Source organism: Grammomys surdaster, unplaced genomic scaffold (genome assembly GCF_004785775.1).
Source record: "Grammomys surdaster isolate TR1022 unplaced genomic scaffold, NIH_TR_1.0 125704, whole genome shotgun sequence".
NCBI classification, from domain to species: Eukaryota; Metazoa; Chordata; class Mammalia; order Rodentia; family Muridae; genus Grammomys; species Grammomys surdaster.
This window is the reverse complement of record NW_021620539.1, coordinates 743,389-767,392: the sequence shown is the minus strand read 5'-3', so window position 1 is coordinate 767,392 and position 24,004 is coordinate 743,389. Positions and strand designations below refer to the sequence as shown.

Below are 24,004 nucleotides of genomic sequence, written 5' to 3'. Positions count from 1 at the left end.
TCCTGTAGACAGTGGAAGGCGGGCAGGTCCTGTAGACAGTGGGAGGCGGGCAGGTCCTGTAGACAGTGGAAGGTGGGCTCTTGTGTTTCCAGAAAATCCCACAGAAGGTTGAAATAGCTGAGGTCCCAAGAATCTCTTGGTTTCAGTATTTCAGGAGTTAAAAAGCATTACCTTGACAGAGGCCAATACAGACAGAAGGCTTCTCCACATGGTTGAGTTCATAGGGTGATTACCCAAAGAGCTTGGCAGACTCCATCATATGACTGTCATCAGTCAATGAAAATCAATATCAGTTAGGGGGTATTAATTAAAACTGTAGCTTCCTCTAGGAAAAAAAATTGATTCTTTCTCTCCATCTAAAGCATCAACACTTGATTAGATCTAGGCAAATGCAAACATGAAGTTTGCTCCAGACAAAAGGAAGACAGAGTCAGTATATTTAGGATGTGTCTGCTCATCACTACTTGGTGCTTCCAGTTGAGAGACCTCTTTTCAGCAGTACACACCCATTACAGTGCTTTTTCTTTCAGTCTCATTTACACCGTGTACCTGGCCTATTGCACTGCTCCTTGTGAATGGAGTATTCCCCAGAGCTGCAGCGCCTCAGCCCTCAGCAGAAAGGAGGCGCTGCATGATCAAAATGAACCAATGGGAATTACAACCATCTCTACCTGACCTTTGCAGAAGATGGAGTGATCTCTACATTCTGAGGAGACTGAGGGAGTCATGCTGTCCTATTGTCAGATTGACAGGACTGTAGTCCTTCTGTTCTTAGGTTTCAGTATATGTGGAAGCAAAACCTGGGAGCTTATTGAAGATTGGTAGTGACCGTTGAGTTTTACCTCACTGGATTCTAACATTGGTGTGTTGTAGAGTCCTTGGTGCCCCTCCTGAGGCTGATGTATGTGCTTCAGGGACCACGTTTTCATGGTCACTAAGCTCAGGGTTTCCCATGAGGGGTAAAAACCCTTTACGGGCTAGCTATCAGGGTTTGTGAAAACTTGCTTAAACACACCAGTGATTTGTATGACTCTGTTTGTGATCCTCTCTTTTCTTTATTTCTTCCTTCTCTTGATACTTGCTTTATCTCTCTGGTCATCTCTCCCTTTCTCTCTGTTCAGCTCCCCTCTTGTCCTTCAGTTAGTTTGGGTTTCATAGTCCTGGCTTACAAGCATTTCTAAAACAGCTACATGACCTCAGTGGCCTATGTGCTTAGGACTTCCAGACCTTGTTTTCTTGAATTTCTGGTTGCTTCCCGGCATTTTTTTCTTATGTATTTGTCTGTAGAACCTCTAATTCAGTGTCTAACATTAAACCCAAAGTCATGGCAGGATGGCTGTTTGGATAAAGGCAGTTGTTCCCACGACTGGTGACCTGAGGTGGATGTGGTAGAAAGAGGAGGACCAACTCCCTTAAATTATCCTCTGATTGCCACATGTGCATGGTGGCACATGTACCCACACTGTCACACACATACGCATACACACACAAATAAATAAATGTGATTTGTATCACCTATGATTTGACGAGACTCTCCTTTGCTGCTTTTGTGTTCCCTGTGATGCTTCACCCAGTGCCGTGGACAAGATGTGCCCTCGGTAACTGTCCTCTGTTCAGCTGCATGCCTGTTTCATTTTATTATTGTAATAATGCCTTCGGTGATAATTAAACGTTGGAGAACATCTATTAGGAAATACACAGATTAATCCTTCATGTTGCAGGCCGACCTTGCTGTTACCTCAGCCTTTCACTCACTGCAGTTAAATCTAGCACACTTCAGTTCTGAATTTGTTCCAGCATCTGAAACAGTTGTCTGACTATCAGATGTCTAGGTGTTCGAAGTTACCGAAGTGAGCACACATGCGTCATTTTGCCACTCTTGTTATTCCATTGACTGGAGGAAGTTGGAGATGAAGTCCATGAGGAGATTGCTGGCCACAGTCTCCATGTAAGTCATCAGAGGGCAACGGGAGCCAGTGGAAAGGGAGAATTCAACTGACAACGAGCTTTATTAAAATGCCTGCAATTCCCCTCCCCCCCCCCAAGCCTGAGTGCCGCCAAGCATCAGGCGTGGAGCAGCGATGGCTGTAACCATGCTGTCTGTCTCATTCTCACATTTGTGAGCTCTCATTTTATTCCCGTTCTTCACAAATGAATGGTACTGATGCTCATTAGTATCGAGGATCGTGGTGAACTTTAACCTTTCCTCAGTGCTGAACGTTCCCTGTCTCCTATGAAATGTCACGGAGAAAACTGAAGCAGTATTGAGGATTCTGAGGCGTAAGAAAAGAGATGGTCTGTGAGTGGTTGCAGAATAAGCATCATGAGTGGTCTGTCTTCTGAGATTCCTGTTTTGACACTCCCCAGCATAGGAGGAAGGTCCCATTAGTTTTGTAACCAAGTAGGTTGCTAATGCTTCCAAATGGCCCTTAACAGGACTGGGCGTTTGATCACTGGTTACTCCAGCTAGTGGAGCTGTCTGGGAAACAGACCACTGGGCAGGGGGAGCAGGCTTTGAGGATTACAGGTGGGTCCAGAACCTGGCTAGCTCTCTGTTTCCCAACTGTTGTTGCAATGTAAGGAGCAACCTCAAGGCCCTGTTATCACAGCCATAATCTGCTCCTGTCACTATGTCTGCCCAGCCTTGGTGGACTGCACCCTCTCATCTCCTTAGAACAGATCCTTTCTCCTTTAAGTTGCCCCTTGCAAGACTTTTATCACAATGACCAGAATGGTAATTGATGTAGCTCCAATCAGATTGAAAATATGTGACAGGCTGAGGAGCCCAGAGAAAGTCAGAAAGATGGAAGTTTGGGGACCATCGCCCTTTCGTGGAGGGAAGGAAGGGAATTCTGTTTATTCTACTGTTCAAGTTGGGACATTCCTTGATTTAGCCTGTAGATGAAGCACTGAGGCTTGTGCAGACAGGTAGATGCTGTTTCCCAGAAGAAACTTTCCCTTCTTAGAATAAGGGTGATCCGGGGACCAATAACCACATTGGGAAAACCGTGCTTGACATGTGTTGCTTGTGAGATAGATGACCAGGGAGGTAGAGCAGGCCAGGTAGAGTAGAGAGCACTGCAGCTGAGAACAGGAATAGACTCTGGAACCAGACTTCTGATACTTGAAATTTGGCTCTGATAAGGCGTCACTAGGAAAGACCTGATACTAAAAAAATTATTAACTTAATATGAAACATGAATTTCTTTTAAAAAAATCTCAGTCTGTCAAACTTATATACAAACTTATACAAACTTAGACAATATGAATAAGCTTATTGCTGTCAGTCAAACTGAATCAATATTAGTAACTATGATAGTTGATGCCATATGTGAAGTTGAACGAGCTTCAAACGCTCTTATTCTTATTTAAATTTATTTTGTGTGTGTTAGTGTTTCACCTGCATGTATGTATGTATGCCATGTGTATGTCCAATGGCCATGGCGGTTAAAAAAAAAGAGGGTATTGAGTTCTCTGAAACTGGACTTAAAGATGATTGCTGTCTTAGTTAGGGCTTTACTGCTGTGAACAGACTCCATGACCAAGGCAACTTTCATAAGGACATTTAATTGGGGCTGGCTTACAGGTTCAGAGGTTCAGTCCATTATCATCAAGGCAGGAGCATGGCAGCATCCAGGCAGGCATGGTGCAGGAGAAGCTGAGAGTTCCACATCTTCATCTGAAGAATGCTATGAGGAGACTGACTTCTAGGCAGCTAGGGTGAGGGTCTTAAGCCCACACCCACAGTGATACACCTACTCCAACAAGGCAACACCTCCTAATAGCGCTACTCTGTGGGCCAAGCATATACAAACCATCACAGTTGCCAACCAATATGTGGGGCTTCTGTAAGATCAGCAAGACTCTTAACTACTGATCTATCTCTCCAGCCCCCATATTTTTTTTCTACATGTGTCTATGGAAATATTTCTAGGTAAGATTGGCATTTGAATTCATACTTCTAGTAGATAGCTGTCTCCAGTACAAACTGGCATCCTCCAACAGTTGAGGTCCCAAGTGAAGGGGAAGGAAGGATTTGCCCTCCCATTGTCTTTCCTCACAGCTAGAGCTCGCACAGCTTTCCTTCTGCCCTCAATTTTGGCTCTACATAGTCACTCCCACTTTCTCAGGCCTTTAGATAGGAACTTCAGCTTTCTGAAGTCTCTGGAGCACACTGGACAATTGTGATCCTTCTCTGTGATCCGTTGAACCAGTGCCTCATCCCTTCACCACCTCTGCATGTACGTATAGAGCTGTGTGCTGCAAACACTCGACTTACAAAGTAACTTTTCAAAACAAAGTGCCAGGCCCAAATGGATTCACTAGTACATTTCACAAAACACTTACAAAGCATTTATAACAATTATGTACAATCTCTTTCAGAAGATAAAAGCAGAAAGGTGTCATAACTTTGTGAATCCATTGTTACACTAATACTAAAACTAGACAAGATACAGAGGAAAACAAAGCTAGCAACTAATGTCTTTCATGAACATACATGTAGAAATATAGGATTAGTGAAAAAAACCCCAATAGTGTATAAAAAGGATTCTATGCCATGGCCAAGTGAGTTCAACACTACTGTGCACAATGACACAGAATTTAAAAGTCAGTTCATATTGCCTAACACAAGAGTAGACCAAATAGGAAGCGAAGTAAATTAGGGACTAGTCCTCAACCCTAGGTAGGCATTTGGTTATTTGGTATGGGTTATGTTGGTGTTTACCCATTTGGACCTAGACATTTGTGGGGCTGTAGCTCACGCATGCATGTGGGTCCAGTTGGGCTGAGTTGTGGCTCCTGCACATCTGCTGCCCGAGGCAGCTGGAACTGTGGCTCAGAGGGCAGGAGCGGGGAGTTTGACTGAGTTTACTCCACACAGCTCTGGGCAGATGCTAGGCTATTAGAAGCCACTGAGCTCCACTCCCAGCATGGGGAGATCTCAGTCTGAGACCCCTTAGGGGCAGAGCTCTTGGGTGGGAACCCACGGGCAAGAAAGCTTTCAGTGATCAACTGGTCTTAGACTCCTGGGCTACCAGGTGCTGCTGGGAGCTGCAGAAGAGTTGAGACTGGGGGTGTATGGGCTGGACTGGCCTGCAGCTCTGGGGCGGGGAGGGGGGGATGAGGGAGAGAAGCTCTGGCAGTGCCCTTCGTGGTAGTGAGACTCTTGGTTGTGGCAACTCATTTGGCTGGGTCATGGCTGGCTCGGCTAGCTTGTTTGAGTTGGCAGGCCTCCGTGGCTGGAAAGTAGAGAAGTCCTCTGGTGGGAGATTAGACGGTGGCTTGGTAGTTGAAGGCCCCCTCCATGGTTTTCCACAGCAGGCCTCAAAGACAAGAGGAAGTTCATGATCTTAAAAGGTTTATTGTCATGGTAGAAAGTGGATGTAGCTGTACCCTGTGTCCTCAGGGAGGGCCTGAGGTTAAATACCTTTTGTGAGTAGGTGGATGGTCTGGGAAGGAATGCTTAATTGGCTACACCCTCTGGCCTTTAGGTGTCTCATTAATATGGAGATCTTTTGAGGCTCTGTGGCCTGTAGTCATGCCCTCTACCTGTGCTACATGACCTAAGGCCACAAACCTTTCTTTGGGAGGGGCTGTGGATACGTGAAAGGAACCAGGGCCCAGGAGGAAGGCTGAACACCTACTGTCCCATTAGGGTCACTGGGGTTCAAAGCAGACTCAACTGGATACCCCACTGCCTCTCACAGCTCACTGCCCTACAGACATTTAGTGCAGTCCTACTCTGATTGCTATCACGTTATTTCATGGTTGTTGAAAAACTAATTCTGACATTTAGATGGGGAGGCAAAGGACTCAAAATGGCCAATGTAGTGTAGAAGAAGCAGAGCAGAGCTGAGGGATTAATACTACCCGACACTGAGATTCACTGTGAAGCCACAGACATTAAGACAATGCTTTTGAAAGAGTAGACTCATTAGTGGAGCAGAGCAGAGAACCTAGAGGTAAACCCATCTGAATACAGCTGGCTGCTCCTTAACAAGGGAGCAAAGGCAGCTGTTTAGTGGATGATACTGGGAGCTGGACTTCCCCAGGCACAAAGCTAAGTAGACACAGGCCTGATGCCACTCAGTAAAATTAACTCAGAGTGGGTGAGAGAGACAAATCTGAAATGCAAAGCTGTAGAACCCCTAGAGAATGACACAGGATCATTAGATGACTTTGAGTCTAACAGTGACTGTGACACAGTCTGAATGACAGAGCTGCTAAGATTGGCATCATTAAAAGCAAAATGTTTAGGGGCAAGGGTCTGTCTTGGCAGCAGAACATTTGCTGGGTTCGGGGGCTCAGGATTGTAACCCTTGACACTGAGAAACAAAAATGTCTTCTCTTGAAACTGTCAAGAGTATAAGGAGAAAGGCCATTAGTTGGAGGGAATATTTCTTAAAAGCATCACCGGTAAACAACTGTGATCCAAAATATGCAAAGATATTGGACAGATACTTTGTGAAAGAACACACAGAAAGCCTGCCAGTTGTAGTGCACACATTTAATCCCAGCACTTGGGAGGCAGAGGCAAGTGGATCTCTGTGAGTTTGAGGCCAGTCTGGTCTATAGAGAGAGAGTTCCAGGACAGCCAGGGTTTCTCTGTTTTGGTTTTTTTGAAAAACCAAACCAACCTAAACCAAAACTCCAGAGAAGTCAAAAATAAATATATGAAAACATACTTGTGTTATATGAGGAATGCAAATAAAAGTGACCGTGGAATTGCAGTATACACCTGTGTCAAGACACTGGAACTCCAGTGAAGCACCAGATGCTGGTATAAGCGTGGAGCAACAGAAACTGTGGATAGGAATGCAGAGTAGTCCAGCCACCCTGGACGATGGCTGGCAGTTTCCTACAAGATGACATATATCTTACTGTGGAATCAGCAACCTTACCTTCTGGTGGTTAGTCAAAGGAGCTGAAAACATGTCCACATATTTGTAGGATATTTGTTCATAATTGCTAAAGCTTGAAAGAAACCTTATGTTCCTCAGAAGATGAATGGGTACATAGCTGAGGTACTGCAAGCAATCTGCTGCTCTTCAGGACTAGAGAGGTGATCCACCTAGCTGTGTAACTAGTATGGAAGCAATTAGCTCATGACGATATTTAAATTAAAATATATACAATTTCCATTTTCTTAGTCATACTAACTACAGTTCAGGTTCAGAATGTGTCAAGTAGATATTATCTGGGCAATATAAATGTTAGGGTCTTACCATTTTCACAGAAAATTCCATCAGCTTGAGCAAATCTAATTGGCATATAAATCAATTCTTTTGTGTCTATTGGTCTGTGTGTGTGTGTGTGTGAGGAGGTTGTGCTTCTTGGTGAGAAATAGTTAAGCCAGGGCCAGTAGCCAAGTGTCACCCAGCAGTGGGAGTGGTTTACAGTTCACTCACTTGCAGCAGTTTATAAGTCATTTAAATGTCTGATGACTTACAGGTCTTTGATATTAGGTGACTCACCAGTTTGAAGAGAAAATTCAGCATAGGCAGAGTGAATTTCCCCCAGGAATTCCAGAAGATACTTTATTTGTGTCTTTTCATGCATGAAGGGAAAATGGGCTGGGACTCTATAGATGAGTTTGCTTATGTGTGTATTTTTTCCATCAACTAAGAAAACTAATAGAGAAACCAAAACCTTTATCCACTGTGGAATATAACAAATGCCTGTTTCCTTAGGCTGCTCTGGTGAAGTCTTAGTAATGCTGCACCTTGTGGGGGCAGTCAGTGCTTGCAATCCCTAGAATGATGTTTCCTATTCAGATGTCACACACTTAAGGTATTTCATAGTGAGTTGAGTTTCTGCTTTGTTAAAATTCAGGTAGAGCAGTGGTTCTCAACCTTCCTAATGTGGTGATCCTTCAGTACAGTTTTTGATGTTGTGGTGACCCCACCACCACCATAAATTTTGTTGCTACTTCATAACTGTAATTTTGCTACTGTTATGAATTATAATGTAAATATCTGATATGCAGGATATCTGATATATAACCCCCAAAGGGTCTTAACCCATGGGTTGAGAACCGCTAAGCTGGAGGAAGCATGAACTGTGGGTGAGGTGCTCTGGGAGGTCGGGCGCTTTAAATTCATGGCTGGATAAGACTGCATCCCTGAGTCCATTCATCCCCCAGTACAGACAGCACTGAGCCCAGGGATGGTGTGTTGGACACGGCTTTTGAACGAACCAGCAGCCACAATAGTGTTCTATAGGTCATGGGGAATGACATATTCTACCAGAACAAACCTGGTTTTTATTCCTGACTCAATAACTATATAGCTAATCTTTGTATTTCCTTTCTTCATTGAGCTAGTTTTTGCATTAGCAGTTATCTTTCTCTCTTACCAGCTGAATGTAATTTAGTCTAGACTTTGAGCTGAAGGATGGACCGTTTCATTGAATTCCCTTTAGACATTACTCCCACGTTAGACTTGAAAGTAGCCCTTCTCCCAGAGGTAAAGTATATAGAGGTTTTTTTCCTTTGGATTTGTTTTTACCTTATTTTGGACTGTTTTCTGCGTAAACCTTCCTCTTGGGGATATGTGTGACAGTGGATGAAGAATGAATAGCATGAGGCTTGGATTATAGTCTTGGCTCTGACAAATTTTTTGAATTATTTTATGTAAGATATTTAATCACTGTGTCTTATTTTCTGAGTGTACAATATGAAAAAACTAATTCTAGTGTCCACTTAACTCATAAGAATATTGAAGATAATATGTGAAAAATTGCTTAGCACCTTCAAGAAAAAGGATAAAAAAAATCTCACTGAACCAAGGGTTCAATGTCAACATGTCAATATGCATACTACATTGGAAAAGCCTCGTAGTTTTTGTAGATTTTTATAGAATTGGCTCAGGTTTCGGGAGACTTTCCTTTGCTCTTGAATTGTGTTCACATATAGTTTTGTGTTTGTCTGTTTGTTGGATTTCTTTTCAGTGGTGTGAATTACCTGTCTGCCATTTTGACGTTTTAAGCTTCTGGCCAAATCAGAGTACAATATTTTTTCTCTGTGTGGTCAAAGTAGCTCCAGTGAAGATTTTATTTTTGTATTCTTGCAAAAGGATGCTGAAAATTCTACGTTCTCTTCATTGTGGTAATTTAGCAGATCATTCTGGTTGACATTTTCCATTGGCTCTGGTGCCTTGTGTGATCTTTGTCACCTGATCTATCTAACTTGAGTGGGGACCAATGGTTAGCTCCTTTCCTGCAAGTAATTTTATAAGGTCTCCTAGGAAATCTTTGCTTTATTTTTTTTTTAAATATTGTCTAAAATTCACAGCACTTTTAAGTTTAACTTAGCCTTTTAAAGTTCTTACCACTTCCTTTTGAACCATGGTGGATCTCCTAAGTAGAAGCTGAAGAGTAGGACCTGTGGCTCTGTACTCCGACACTTTGCACTTCTCAATTATCCAGGTTCCCAAGTGGCACCTCAACACTAATGTCTCTCTACTTTTCCCTTGGATAATTTTCCAGGTCATCTGGGAAGGTATTAGCTTGTGAAAGCCTCATTTCTGGTGTTCCGAAACTGCGGTATCTAGAGGCTCTGCTTTTCAGTATAATCTCCAGACTTTCCGAAGATCTGGAGACCCATCCTAAGCCGTTTCCTGTAGATAAATGAGTTCTACTGTCCTGTTTCCTTTCAAGATCTCTGAACATACTCTCTTTCCCTTCCTTCCTCCTCTCACATATGTGTATATGTGTATATACACATAAACACACACACACGTGTGTGCTTCTGTGAGCATTGTGACATCATGGAATGATTAAATCTACTAATTAACAAATGAATTGCATAGTTATCATTTTTGGTAAAAACAAAACAACAAAGCTCATTTGGTAGCCCCACTGCAGTTTTGTCAAGAATTCAACGTATCATCGTTGACTGTGGTTACACACTACATCTCTTTATTCCTTTTAACTGTGCTAGTGTTTCCTTTAATCAACACATCCTCATTTCTCTTTTTGACTCAGCTGTCTGGTAACTCTCTACAATGATTAGCTACCCCTTCTTAGGTCCCACATGAGGGAGCTCACACAGTATTGGTCCTTCTGTGATTTGCTTATTTCATTTAACATACTATCCTTGGTCATTGAATTCATAATGCTAACTTGTGAGGACAAAGATTATAATATCATATTTCTAGTACAGGAGACATCTACGTTGTCCAAAACTCTGTGTTGCAAGAAAGTGATCATCTCTAAAGTGCATAGAACAAGTGTCAGTGGAGTATTCAGCCACAACTAGGGCATCTGTTTCAGCTGGTCCTGCAAGGCTAGAGTTTGATGGAGGAAGGACAGAAGGGTTCTGAGAGCCAGAGGTTGGAGAGGACCAGAGCTAAGCAGTTTGGACACAACAGGACTGTACTTAGTAGTTCACAGCAGCTGTGACAGCTGCACAAAACCTGTACAAGATCAAACAGTCAATGTTCTATCATGAAGGGGGAACACAATGGGTACAGTCCCCGAGTTTCCATCTCTTAAGTGAGGAGCTATGAATTGTAGGAGAGGGAGAGGAAGTCATCACTAAGGGTCTGGCCCCTGGTCAGTTGACTATACTCCAGTGGATGTCCCTGTTGCAGAAATCAATATGGGCAGTGCAAATGGGACACAATAGGTTATTTAAAAAAGCAAATAGAAGACTTGGATTTGGGAGGTAGGGAGGTGGGTAAATCTGGGAGAAGTTAGGGAGACGGGTGTAGGGTGAATATGATCAAATACACTGTATGGAATTCTCAAAGAACCTAAACAGTGTATGAAAAGAAAAAAGATGTTTGATAACTTTTCTCAGTCAGGATTATTATTGCTATGATGAAACACTATGACCAAAGCAACTTAGGGAGGAAAGGATTTGTTCAGCCTGTACTTTCCTATCACAGTTCATCACCAAAGGAAATCAGGACAGGAACAGAAACATGACAGGAACCTGGAGGCAGGAGCTGATGCAGAGGCCACTGAAGGGTGCTGCTAACTGGCCTGTTCCCCATGGCTTGCTCAGCTTGCTTTCTTATAGAACCCAGGACCACCAGCCCAGGAGAGGCATTACCCACAACAGGCTGTGCCCTCCCCCATCAATCACTAATTAAGAAAATGCCCTACAGCTGGATTAAAACAAAAGCTTTCAATTGATTCTTTGTGAATTTCACTTTGTTCACCTCAATCCCCTATATTTCCCTGTCCCTCTAAATCCACCCTCTGCCCTTGTAACCCCGCACTCATGTGCTACAAAAATTACAAAACAAAACAAAACCAAAAAAATCCCCCAGAAGAAGAAGAGGAGGAGGAGGAAGAGGAGGAGGAAGAGGAAGAGGAGAAGGAGGAGGAGGAGAAGGAGGAGGAGGAGGAGGAGAAGGAGGAGGAGGAAGAAGAGGAGCAACAACAACAACAATAACAACATCTTGCTGTGGAAGTTACAGTGTGTCATGGTGTGTCACACACTACACACTTTTGCCCAAACAACTTTATTTGCAAATGTTCCTTACAATGAGTCATTGGTTTGGTTCAAGATCTCTAGCTTCTGCTACACCATCAATACTGGATCCTCGCTGGGACTCCTCTCGGATATCCTGGCTTTGTCCTGTATCATGGAGATCCTGCAGCTTTGGTTTTGTAGGACCATCCCCTTCAAGTGCTTCAGCAACTCATAGATTGCATGGATACTAGGGTGGGTCAACTCAAAGCCATGGCTCTAGGCCTGGGTGGTAGCTGAATTGGTCAGCCTGACAGCTCTCCGGTACCCACGTCACTCAGTCCAGGTCTGCAGCACTGCCCTGGTGAGGGGCAGGGCCATCCCTCCTGCTCTCCAGCCCTTGGGGCTCACTTACCTAAGCTTATTCCATGAAGTTCAGCTCTCTAGTGCTGCCAGGTGACCTGTGAGGCTGCTCTCCAGAGTGCTGCAGCTGGCACAGGGTGGGGCCAGCTCTTCCGAATACTGCAGCTGGTGAGGGGGAGGAGATCTCTGTCACCTGCTCCTGCCATCAGTCATTGTCTCTGAGGTGCTCAGGTAAGGGACCTTCTGGAGGCATTTTCTCAATTGAGGCTCCCTCCTTTCTGATGACTCTAGTTTGTGTCAAACTGACATAAAACTTGCCAGTATAGTAACATTCAATACATTTTACCACTAGCACCTGTTTTTTGTACACACACACACACACACACCCCTCACACACAAAAGCACAGATACATGAACACACAAGTACAGACACACCCCCTCCCTTCCAAGGACTTGCTGCCTAATAGGGTTTTGGACTTTTCTTCAAACCATTTACATGTTTTAGAGGAAAAAGTTATATTGCCTCAGAGTTTGCTCAGAAACCTAAAAGCCCTTCAGGTAGTGCAATAGTTCACACCACCGACAAGAAATCCAACACAAACATATACAATAAACACAGAGATTAATTTTTTGAAGTAGTTGTTGCTGTTTATAACCTGAGTTCCTATCAACAGCAAAGTGGCTGAGTATGGTGGGTATGTTCCTTAACAAAACAGTACACAGGAGTAGAAATAAAGTGAACTTCAGCATATTCAGTACTTGGAGAAGTCTTGCCAACAAAAACTTGAACAGATGCAGCCAATATAATCCAAACTATACACTATGATTCTGTTTAGTTCAAGTTCAAAAAGTATGATCTCAGGAGAGGGCAGTGACTAGAAGGGCTTTCAGGAGCCTTGTAGGATTATGGCAACTTATTTTTCTAGATCATGCTATGTGTTAGTTGCTCAAGTGTGCTCATAAGAAAATATTATTGAGACATCTATGTGAAATATATATACCTTTAGTTATGTCATTTATACTTTAAAAGCTTTACATTAAAAAGGAAATTGTAGTTAGCTTGTAATAGACTTATTTATGTTGGTAGTCTTTCTTGCTAATGAATCACTTTAAGAAACATTTATCCATTAATTGTGTCTCCTGATTATAAAGATCATTAAAATTATATTTGCTTTATTGTATAATTTTCTAATAGAAGTAGTTAGAGCTGTACAATTCCCTTTAAATATTACTTTAGCTGCATCTCATATACTTCAGTGATTTGGGAAATACACTAAATGCTCAATTGGAAATTCACATTTACTAAGAGGGTTTGTATAACAAAATGATAAAAGGCTCTTATTAACTTTTGTGCACCTATAACAGAGACCCTGAATTAACTTCACTTTGTGTTGGAGTGTATCAACATAGCTTAATTGATGCTTAAGCCCTAATTACAGATCCACATAAAAATTTAAAAGGTAACCCAATGCATAGAAACCCAACTAAATTTTAATAAGGAATAAACTACATTTAAAGGAAATTAACCTATTATAAAACAGAACTCAAATAAATGTGTCTCCCTAAACCACTGGAATTACTCATTTGCTTAAATCTCCTATGCAGTTGCAGTAGCCATCACTCTGGACTATCCCACAGTCCACAGTCAGCACAGGAGCTCTGACCCAGTGAGCACTAAATTCAAATCAGATTAGACACTTGGCATCTACAATTGACCTGCACACCCTCTTGATTACACAAGCTAATGCTACCCTGTATGGAGTCGTCAGGAATTGACACCCCATCTAAGACCTATTTAGGGAGGAGATGATATCCCTATTTAGCAAAGGCTGGCTTTAAGCTTGTAGTTCATATGTAGCTGAGAATGTCCTAGCTTGATTATCATGATCATAGTGTGTTGATTCAACTGTTAGGATCCATATTTTCAGTACTAGCAAAATTCCTGGCTCTATGTGATCCACAACTGGGTGGCGTTTGCTAACACAGATTGAGCCAGTTTCAGCAGGCTGTCAGCTGCAGTCTTTTATCTTTAAAGAAACATTATACACATACTATATACATATATCTACCCGTCCAAAGCGGGGTTCATCATTCTTACTTGTCAGCCATACACAGCCTCTGTGGCATGGTTTTCACCATACCTAACCTCCTCTAAAAGTACAGGTATGGCACCACCCTGACGATGTCAGCTTCATTTGAGCTACTTGTCCAGGATATCCTAATACTAAAAAAGGCCAGGGGTTGTCACCCAACAAGGTGATGCAAGAACTTGCTACTTTTGCTAAATCACTTAAAATTATTTGGAAAGCAGAAAGCCACTGCATCTGGATACTGTCAAGAAATAGCTAATAGCCCTTTCAGCAGCAGCATGTGCTATGTAAGGCTTAACTCCAGACCTTTTGAGCCTGGATTGTTGATTTTGGAGAAATATATATGAAACATACATATATATATATATATATATATATATATATATATATATGTATACACATATGGAGAGAGAGAGAGAGAGAGAGAGAGAGAGAGAGAAATGGATTTTTATTCAAGCCAAGTTACACTGTTCCAAGCCAGCCTCCCTTGATTTTATAACCTCCATGCATTTTATAACAGTGCATGATTTATACATTACATAGTAAACCTCACTCACTTGGGTGTGCAGTTCTAGCTTTTACCTCATACATAGTTGTATAACTACCACAGTCAAATTGTGGAAGAAACCCACCACCCCAAGGTTTCCATTGAGTCCTTTGTAATTAACTCCTTCTGCTTCAGGTCTTCGTAAACTCTAATTAGTTTTCTGTTCCTATGGCTTCAGCTTTTGAAGACTCTCTACCTCTTTTTTTGGGAGTTAGCAAATTGGCCTTCATATGTTTGGATATTGCCTTTCTGTTTATGCCACTTGGGTTCCGCTGAGTTCCTTTACTCTGTGGATTATGTTAAAAATATTTGTATAATATATTTAAATAAGCATTTAAATATGTTGGTGTGATAGTTTGAATGAAAAGGAACTCCATAGGCTTATAGGAAGTGGCACTGTTAGGAGGCATGGCCATGTTAGAGTAGGTGTGGCCTTGTTGAAGGAAGTATGCCAGCAGGGTGGGCTTTGAGGTTTCAGATGATCAAGTCAGGCCCAGTAACTTTTTCTTTATCTGCTGCCTTTAGATCTAGATATTCAATGCCCAGTTCCTTCTTCAGTACCATGTCTGCCTGTGTGCTACCATGCTTCCTGTCATGGTGACATTGGACTAAACCTCTGAACTGTAAGCTGGCCCCCAGTTAAACATTTTCCATTATGACAGTTGCAGTGGTCATAGCATCTATTCCCAGCAGTAGAAATCCTAAGACAATTGGTCATTGTTTCTTCATATGTTTTCTGTTGTGTTGTCTTTTTACCTTCCAGTTTGTGACTCCAGGTTCATGATTTATACAGCTTGATACTGTTCCACAGGTCAGTGAGGCTGGGGCACTGGTTTTTGTTCTCCTTCTCCTCCTCCTCCTTCCCCCCTCCTCCCTCCTCCCTCCCTATCTCTTCTTCCTCTTCTCCCACCTTTCACCTGCTTTTCTTTCTCCTCTCTCCCTCCCCTCCCTCCTCTTCCCTTCTTCCTCCTCCTGCCCCCTCTTTTGTACCCCAGTCTGAAATGGCTTCTATCTTCAAGTTCATTGACTTCCTCAAGTGTCAAATCTTCCCACAAGCCTATTCAGGAAAATTTAATTACTGGATTCATACTTCTTATTTCTAGATTGTCTACTTTATTCCTTTTGTATAGGAACAACTGTCTGTTAAAAATCATTTTACTCATTAAGTCCAGTTTTTCCCCCATTAAATCTGTATGCATATTTAAAATAGCTGTTGTGGTATTCCTGTCTGCTAGCACTAACACATTCGCCATCTATGCATCGGCATGTATGGATTTCCTACCACCCTCAATCTAGGTCATATTTGCTTGTCCTTTTCTGTCTGATAGTTTTTATTAAATGGAGACACTGTTGATACTAGTTCTGGGAGTCCAGATTTAAATGTCAGAGTGCTACATTTTATGCAAGCATAAAGATAATTAGCTGGAATATAAACTTGATTGATTTGAAACCTGGTCGCTTTAGGTTGCATTAGGATGTGAAGCTTGGTGGTTTTAAGGTGGTTATAGTGAGGCTCAGGGTTGCTTTTGCTCTAGGGCTATACATACTATTACTCATACTGTTTGGGGCTTAATTAAACTCTTAGAATTTTCAGTGAGGCCCCTCCACTATGCTGGCTCTGCTTCTCCCAGCTCCACCAACCCACAGACCCATTCGGCTCACAGCTTCCTACTAGTTCTCTGTATTGAGCCGCATGAAGCCTTGCCCTCTGCCTATGCACCGGAGTGTGCAGTCAGACCTACAGGGAGCCTCCTGTAGATTTCTGAAGCTTGTTTTTAGTACTTCCTACTCTTTCATAACACACTCCACAAAGTCTATGCATCTCAGTAGCCAATAATTGAATCCTGCTGTCTTTGCTCAGAGGGCCTGTTGTGCTGTGCCCGGCTCTGATTTCCTCCTACTACTTCAGAAATGGAGCATGCCACAGGGCAGAAGGCTGGCCCAGGCCTCCGTTCACTTCCTGGAACTCATCATCCCTTTGTGCCTTCAACCGCTTTGTGTATTTCACTCAGTTTTAGAACCATCCTCGTTGGCAGGGGTAGAGTGAAATCATCTAGTCTTTTATGGTTGGTGGTATAAGTTATGTTATACTTTCTACTAATATTTAGTGACAAATTCTAATGTCAGTCTTAATTATGGGGTTCAACAGTGCTGTAGGCATAGCTTCATTTATACAACCTAGAATAAGTAATACTTTGCTGTGATCATATTTTAATGTCTATTTTTTAAATATTTATGAAACTACGATATTATCTTCACACCAGTTAGACTTAGCGCTACCAGCTCTAATTGTCTGTGGGTGTAGAACACCATTTGGATATGTCATGTTTTTTTCTTTATTTAATTCAACATTTTACTAATTAAAAACTATATATGAGGCTCTTGTATAATATAAGGAGATTATCAAACATTAGCTCCTCTGGCAATAACTGAAGGCAGATACTCTTAGATACTTTACATGGAGCAGGTACTATTTATGTTCTTGTATTTGGTTTGAATTCATCCAGAAACATGATGCTGATATGTGGTTTCCTAGATGAGGGAGATTTGCTGAGAGAACAGGAGACAGGAAGACACATATTTGTAAAAATCCCCAGTTGCAGTTTCTCCCATATAATTTCAGTAGGTTTCAGTCTTAGGCTTTTGAACAACTGTACTTCCTAGAAGTCATTAGGGTGATTTCTGAGTCAGTTTCTCTACTTGCGCTATCTACCATTTGGTGAACAACCGGATGGGTAGTGGCACAACTTACAGTGGAACAGAGAAAGAAAGAGAGACTTCAGCTTCCCTACAGGTAAGCTCTTGGGATTTGCTCCCACGTGTCTGAGTTTCTGTCCTTTGTGCAGTAAATCTGATAGCACGGAAATACCACCAGAGGGAAATGAGGGCACAGCGCTGGCACTTCAGACAAGCGACTCTTCCCTTGTGGCTTCAAGTTTTTAAATTTCATTTTAACTTAAAATGATTACAGTAAAGGGTATTAGGATGTGTTCTAACCTTTTACACTCTTAGAGTTGAAAATTTAATCTGTGTGTACTATAACGATACCCAACACATAGGGTTTACCATAAATCATTTATTTTATTAAAAATGAAAAAAATACATAATCAATTCTGTAAGGACACTCGAGGGTGATGCATAAAACCATCCAAAACAAATGCTTTCAGAGAAACTTCTAAAGCATTGAGGCTGATGAGAGCAAGGCAGCAGAGCCCCACCTGAGCTGACATTTGGCCACAGACTTGTTTTCTGAAGAGTTTGGAAAACTGATCCTCTTGTGAACAGCTGCTCCCCAGAGGTGGAAATGCTAAACCCAGTGTACCCTGAACCAGATTTATCTTGGCAATAAAAACTCTGATTAAGGTATGGTTTGTACAGTATTTAGACTCCTTGCCCTTTATAAACATTTCAGTCCATAAAGTTGAGAAGGTGGATGGTTACAGGATGTTCTTTCAGCTTTTATTTTATTTTAAAAGTAACTCACTGAAAACACTCCTACATTGGTGATTAAAAAACCACCTTTTATTTCTACCAAATCTTGTGGATAATGCCCCCATTGGTGGTTTATTCTGTTTACCACCCCCACCCCTCACCCTCTGTCTTAGGGTTTCCATTGCTGTGAAGAGACACCATGACTTTTGCAACTCTCATAAAAGGAACCATTTAACTGAGGCTGGCTTACAGTTTCAGAGGTTTAGTCCATTATCATCGTGACAGAGTGCAGGCAGGCATGGTGCTGGAGGAGCCGAGAGAGCTGCATCCTGATCTGCAGGCAGCAGCAGGAGACTCCGTACCACACTGGTGTACCTTGAGCATAGGAGACTTCAAAAAGCCCCACCCCACAGTGACACACTTCCTCCAACAAGACCACACCTTCTAATAGTGCCATTCCCTGTGGGCCAAGCATATTCAATCAAACACGTGAGTCTGTGTGTGTGGGCCATACCTATTTAAGCCACCACACCCCCTCAAGCACATTCAATCTCTTCATTACAGATCCAGCCCAGATACTGTTTGTTTACTGGCACTTACCACTAGATACTGATGTGTGACCATCTAGAGAAGGCTATTTTTATCAAATCCTAATTAAAGTCCTGGAAGTGCTTATTTTTAATGAAACAGCTACTGAATTTTAAACTGAATGACTTATCAGACCCAGCTAATGTCCTTCATGTGTTTTTATTGTTAGTATTACATAAATATTATGGTATACATATATAACAAAATATACACAGCACGAATATTATGCATACATGTACATGCACATTTTATTTCACTAATATAGCTCACAGTGTAGACTATTTATAAATACCATAAGACCATAGCCTGCCGTTTCCTTGTTTATTGATTACCTCTGTGGTCCTCATTGGAGACTGCTTTCCAAGGTGAGGTGGAGGTGACCTTGGAATGAGGATGAGAAGAACTGTCCTGCGATTCTCTTAGTTTTCCTGTCAGTCTTGTTTTCATGGCCCTCTTCTTGAGAGCTACATTAAAAATTTATTTTAATTAGTTTTATTTTTGTGTATGCATACGTGAATGTACAGGTTTGTTTGGATGTTTCTGCCTGAGCATGTGCAGAGGCCGGGAGAGGGCGCCGGGACTCCTGGAACTGCTGTTACAGGTATTTTGGGGATGCTTGACTTGTTATATGAGTACTGGGACCTGTGCTGCTGTCCTCACTATTGTGCAGCAAGCACTCTTAGCCACTGGGCCATTTCTATAGCCCTAAGAACTACTTCTCAATGAAGCTGTTAGTGCTCCTTCCTGTTCTGTTGGTATCTAACCCAAGTAACTGTTCATCCTCTGCATTCTCAGATTGCACATCCATACTTTTATTGGAAGCTTCATGATTGTTAACTACATGTAAGCTATTTTGCACCTAGTGGTCGTTGTCTGGCTACACCTCTTCAACTTCAGACATCTCTGAAGAGCCATGAAACTGGGGGAGGATTGCACTGGAGTGTTGTGAGGGTGTCCTGAGTTGGTTTAGGGTATCTGATGACATCCACATGCTAAGGGATAGGTGTAACTGATGTCTGAGACTGTCATTACTTCCAGTCCAACTAGCAAATGTCTGTGGAGGGGAGACAAACAGAGAAGACATTCAAATTGCAGGGAAAGAACATTCTAAGTCATCGTGGTACCTTGGACCTGGTAATGTTCCACCATTTTCCTCATAATTAGGAGAATCATTTTAGTGTACTGTGCTTTTTCATGGTGAGTAGCATTAGACAGTTCTTACTCTTAAATCACCACTTATATTGCTGCTAAATTTCTGGAGAAAAAAAAAAGACTATAACAGCTATATAGAAGGTTCTCTCTGTCTAGCGTTGTGTATCTCCAGTTCTTTTCCTTCCTTTTTTTTTTCTAATTTTCTTTTTGTCATGCCAAAAGAAATATATCTCCACCAGCTCCCTGCAGCAGTTTGGGACCCCCCCCCCACACACACACACATCCCTTCCCCTTAGCAGCTGAGACTGAGTTGGCAGGGCTGGGTAGCTGGAATGAGAGCCCATAGATTTTGGTGCCTGGGATCACAGAGCCCATGGACCCCAGGGGTAGGTTGACTCTCCTGTGCTAGTTTAACTCAGGTTTCAGTGGTTTGTCTTTGTAGTGTGTGTGTGTGTGTGGGGGTGTCTCACAGGGAATATGTGATTTCTTTTAAAGCATTGGTGCACTTCAGTTTTGTGAGCTTCTTTACCACCACAAACTTAGGCATTAGTTCCTTCCCTGTCTAGATCTGAAAGGAGTTCACTGTATTCAAAGTTAAGTGCAAAAATTAAAATTAGAAAAGAAACATTAAAAGACAAATGTTGGCAGGAAATAGATAAATCTAAACCTCTTGCATATTTATTGTGTAAATGCATTTGTCACACACCTTTTTCTACTATTTTTTATTATTACTTAAAAAAAAAATCTTTCCACCCATTTCTTGCCTCTGTGGTTGGTTCAGTGGTTGCTAGGGTGAAGGTTATAAGAGAGGAGGTCATAATGAGGTTACCAGTTCTCTGGGACTGAGACAGAAAGAACACACCCTCCCTGTACCAGCTCCCTGCTCTCTGCCCTCACAGGCAGATTGGCCCTCCGCCCTGTGGGTCTCCTGCTGAGCGGAGGACGCCTGCTGCTGCATTTAAAAACTCACTCAGAGGAGGCACTCCCCTTCATCTTACTTCTTTTAAGCCTTATCACTTTCCATCATTTCAGTTGCTACCACCGTGTGGAAGGATACAAGAGTGAACTGTCAGTCTGAGCCATTTTTATTTTATGTGGGTGTTTTGTTCCTTCTATTTTATTTGTGTTTTTACATTTTTTATTTTATTTTTGCACAGATATGGGGGAGGGAAAGCTTAGAGACAGGACCTGATGTAGAACAGTTGGGATTTAGTTAATCTGCTTAGAAACAGCACTAATCGGTGCATCATCGGATGCCTGGACAACAGTGCCCCCACCTGCTTCTCCCTCACTCAGTTCTTGCCTGTTGGTTTTCTGGATGCTCTCTGATTTGTTTCCAACTCACTTTTTTTTCTTTCTAATACTTCTTTTCTCTTTTATTTTTATTTGCATTTCATTTTTGAATCTTCCTACTGAGTTGTCACAAAAAGTACTTAGCCTTTTGATCTCTGGTGGGTGGAGGGCATAGAAATATATTCACTCATACCCTAAAGTGAGCGTTTCCTTAACACATAATTAAGAGCAGTTTTGTATTCCCTTCATTAGTTATAGTAAAGCATAGGTAAAGGTATGCATCAAAATGGTCAGATGGCCATAGGTTTTTGAGGCATCTTCTGACACTGGGGCACTCAGAGAGTGTTCTGGAGTCAGCCTGTTTTCTGATTGTCAGGGCTTATACCTGGAAGTTGCTTTTATGAGCTCAGAGTCAGTCAGTGGTTGTCAAAGATCTCTTTGTGCCAGAAAAATTTAAGGTATACTTTCCAAAGTGATCCTGTGAGGTAGACATTTTTATCTCTTAAAAATCCTCAATGCAGGACTTAACAGAGACCTGGGATAAGGCATGCACCCAAGAATCAATGAGGATGACTTTAGTTAGCTGTGATTCACAGCACTGGAGATATGGAACCTGAAGAGGCTACCTCCTGTAGCCAGACAGGAACCCCAGTGGAGTGATAGAGACACCAGCCTACCCGTAAAACTTCTGACCCCAAATTTATCCTGTCTACAAGAAATGCAGGCACAGGGGATGGAGCAGAGACTGAAGGAATGGCCAACCAATAATGGGCCCAACTTGAGACCTATCCCATAGGCAAGCACCAGTCCCTGAAACAGTGATACTCTATTATACTTACAGACAGGAGACTAGCATGGCTGTCCTCTTAGAGGTTTCCCCAGCAGATAACTCAGACAGATGCAGACACCCACAGCCAAACAGTGGATGGAGCTTAGGAACTCTTCCAGAAGAATAGGAGGAATGATTGAAGAGGATAGGAACACCACAGGAAGACCAACAGAGTCAACTGAGCTCTGGACCCTTGGGGCTCTCAGAGACTGAATCACCAACAAAAGGACATACATGGGCTAGACCTAAACCTCCCTGCACATATGTAGCAAATTTATAGCTTGGTCTTCATGCGGGTCCCAAACAATTGGAACAGGGGCTATCTCAAAAGCTGGCGCCTATAAGTGAGAAATGCTTTTCTAGCTGGGCTGCCTTGTCTGGCCTCAGTGGGAGAGGAAGTGTCTATCTCTGCAGAGACTTGATGTGCCATGGTAGGAGGATACCCAGGGGGCCCCACCCTCTCTGAGGAGAAGGGGAAGGGAACTGGGGGAAGATTGTGGGAGGGAATGACCAGGAGGGGGGCAGTGAGTAGGGTATAAAGTGAATAAGTTAAAAAAAAATAGGATACAGATCTAAACCGAAAATTCATAGTAAAGAAAACTTAAATGGCTGAGAAAAAAATGGTAAAGGCTAACAGAGTTTAAATAAAACTTGCTACAATGCTGTGCCAGGTCTCTCCACCGTTACTGGGGATGGTGTAGCTTAGAGTTAGGAAAGATTCTGCAGTCAGAGTAGGGACGGAGGCACACCTCCATCCCTGGGTTGCCGTGTCCTAGTATAAAATGTGATAAACAGCATACGGCCACCTAGCCTTGTTACTGAGATTTATGCAAATGTTTGCAACACAATTTAGTACATACTTCTCCAATTGCCTATATAACAGCCATGCTGGGCTCTCACTCTCCTCTCTCTCATTGCATACTGGGACCTGGGCATACAGTTTCAATGTAGAATCTAAGTGAACAAAGTACTATGCTAAGAAATTCTGAATCTCAAGGATACATAGGGTCCTGAACGAGGCATTCAGAAGAGAAGTGTATCCTGTTTTGGAAGCCAGTAGAATGTTGAAATACAAAGGATGGGCAGAATTGGAAGGACTATGTAGTGATTCTAAGGAAATAGATCATCCAGAGAGCCAAGGTGGGAGAGGCAGGCATGCTGCTGAAGGGTAAATCTACTGAAAAGATAAGCAAAGGCCAGATTCATCAGGGCCTGGGAGGCTGTGTGAAGGACGTGGACTCGTTATCAGGACTGCATCATATATCTGTCATGTCTCTTTCTCTCTCTCTGCATTCCTAGATTTCTGTGAGTATCTGAAAGATAACAGATTCCCTCTCCCCCCATCCCAAGTGCTATACTATCATGCTATACATTCCCTCAAAGAACACCTTAACTGCTTACAAGTAAAGCCAGGACTGACACAAACACATCAAAAAGATCAAGAAAAAGAATGAAACCCAGTGTTCCATTTGGAAGAGGCGCAGTGAGCCGTGCTTAGAGAGAGCCTGTCTCAGAACGTAGCATCCTTCTGATGGTCTCAGATGGCTCTATTTGTTCACAATAACTCCACTTGTTGGTTTAGCCACTTCTGTCATGTGAATGCCTCATTAAACAAATGGAGCTTGCTTGCTGCAGCCAAGTGGGGATGCTCCAGTGCGTGGTGAGGTTGAGAGAGCACTTGTGTTTAACAGTGAAGGCCACTGATCTGGCCCTTTGCCACCTGGAAACTCTAGATAGCATTTCCCAGTAGAAATCCTCAATCTGGTAACCCAGTGAATAGGACCATCAAGTATAATATGCCAAAGTCCAAAATATAAATTATTCTGTCAATAGGGAACCCTAACCCAAGAAGGAAAAGTATCTTCTTCTTAGCCTTGTTTAAAAATCTGTGTTTTTCAAAAGTTCCTAGAAAACGAAGCAGCAAGAATTTTGATGTTTTTCTGCCCCTAAGAAAGGCAGGTCTCTTACCAGCTCATATTTAACTGAGGAATTATCATGGGATCTGAGAGGATATCCCAGAGCACCAGAAACAGAGACCTTAGGTTTTATCAGTCTTGTAACCACCCCTGGCCTAAACCTAAACTGGAGTTTCTGATATTTGAAGAGAAAAAAGTCTTTCATGTAGTCTTTGGTGCATTAATATTTACTTTAAAATTATATTCATTAATCCTATGCTGACAAAGGTTAGCAAGAACTGTCTATCCATCTTTTTCCTTTTAAGTTGTTTGAACTTTTAATTGGAAACTCTCTCTCTCTCTCTCTCTCTCTCTCTCTCTCTCTCTCTCTCTCTC

The 24,004-nt window shown here is 42.3% G+C and overlaps 1 protein-coding gene across 2 annotated transcripts in view; it reads left to right on the top strand.

Moving 5' to 3' along the window:
* The window catches only part of Igsf11 (immunoglobulin superfamily member 11), a 140,023-nt gene that overhangs the window by 72,376 nt on the left and 43,643 nt on the right, over positions 1–24,004 (top strand). The window lies entirely within an intron of this gene.